Consider the following 2,049-nt stretch of genomic DNA (forward strand, 5'->3'; position numbering starts at 1 on the left):
TTTGTATTTGAGATGCTGGCTAGTACAAAGAGTTTTTAAACCTCACAAACTAAGCACCACCTATCAGTAACTACCATTATGTGGAAGGCTTGCAGGTGCTGGGTTGTAGAATGTGTCTGGATTCTTGTCCACATGAGAGACAGGTGTTTCTCATTTCCCTCATCAGAAACACCTCTCCTTCCAGCAGAGGACAACAGTCAAGAGGGAGAATAATATCACCAACAACTGATATCAGAAGAGGATTTGGAAGGACTACTATGAAGAAGACATTAACTGCCAGAAGGTGCAAGAAACCCCCAAAGCAACTAATTTCTATTTTAACTGTTTGAGACACTAAACCCAAAGGCATGTGGGTAAGAAGATACTTGGACAAGTAATTTACAGCTCACCTCTTCTTGAGCTGAATCCCACATTGCTTTCATTCATGGTGCAACTTAGGCAAAAACTCACATGCAAAAGGTTATTTGGCAATAGTGCACCAAATCCCTCTCCTGATGTGATCTGAGAAACACTCCTTAGGAACAGTAGCCAGACTGAGCCTCTCTTGACTTATGGTAAAAACACTGCTCCCAGGAATTTGTGATGTCTAATGAGCTCCTGTGTTTATTAATAAACAGCCTTGGACATGTTTTTTGCCTGAATGAGAACCTATGTGGAATAATACATTTTCTTCTCACACTTCCAGAGCAAGTTTCCAACCCGAGGTGTGGCCAGGATGGAGCACTGTTATGACCAAAGCCCCCTCTCTTGCAGCCCTAGGAGCAGCACCCCAAAGTGAGACCCTTTGAGCTCTCCTGGAGCAGCACCTGTGACCAGCAAAGCCCCTCTGAGTGGGACCTCTCAGCACCAGGGAACTCCCAAGTTTGCTGCACTCAGAGGATCTCTGAACAGTAATACCCCCAGCTCCTTGAGGCTCCACCCTTCACAAAGGCATCTGAAGTGGGCACTTCACTACCTTTGAGGGGAATTTTTCACCTTGTACAGGCTCTTTGTGTCTGTGTGCATGCAAGTGTGCATATTCTGTACCCAGGGCACACGAAATGCTGCTCTCCTAGATTCTCTAGGTACCTAAGGTTTGCACATTAAGACTTGTATATTTGTAAATAAGATACTGCTGTGGTATATTAAATCCTATATGACTGAATCCTATATGTTGTGGTATAGTAAATCCTATATGAATTAGGTCTGTAAGTAAGATGTTGTTGTGGTATAGTAAATTCCTAGCTAATAATTTAACTTCAGTTACAAGTTACGTGGCATAGTTTTTGGTTTATTTTGGACTGGATTGATTGACTCTGGATTTTTGTTTGCTTTTCTTCAGTGTGCCCTTAAGAGTGAACCTTGCCAATGCTGTCACTTTTATACTAGACCTGTTTTTACTGATACTTTTGCTGGTGATGCTTTAAGAAATCTGAAAACATTCCTTAATAACAGAGACTACATTATGACTGAAGCACAAACTAGTGACTGAGATGAGACAATACCCCACAAAACTCTTCCCTTTCAAAACAGAGCAGGCATTAGGACCACAAAATGTTATAGATGAAAAGAGTTTGGAAGGATTATATTCAATATTTTTAACTTGAAATGCAATCTGCGCTCTGCCTTGTACCTCAACTCTGTTTCTGTCCAGGAACTGTCCATGATTGCTAAGGATGTGTGATTCACATGTAGAAGACTGGTCTTAAAAACCTGCTAACAGGAGCATCAAAAACTCTGAACTTTCTATTCTTAGCTTTCTGGGGCAGATTCAGATATTAAATGATAGGGTCACCATATAAATACTTGAACAGAGGATCCCAGCTATACCTCATTCTGAAGTGAATACTACATTTATGGAAAAACATGCAAAACTGAAAATACAAAAAGAACAGGTACAAAAATCTGTTGACTCCTATAGCACTTGAAAATGGACACAATCTTCTCCACCATGACATTGTAAGTTGAAAGTACTTCTGAGCTTGCCCTCTTTCATAGAAAATCCTCTGTATCATGTGTCCTGGAAATGAATGGGTTCTCATGTACTAATGAAAACAGAAACAATGTAAC

This window comes from Sylvia atricapilla, chromosome Z (assembly GCF_009819655.1).
Source record: "Sylvia atricapilla isolate bSylAtr1 chromosome Z, bSylAtr1.pri, whole genome shotgun sequence".
Classification (NCBI taxonomy): Eukaryota; Metazoa; Chordata; class Aves; order Passeriformes; family Sylviidae; genus Sylvia; species Sylvia atricapilla.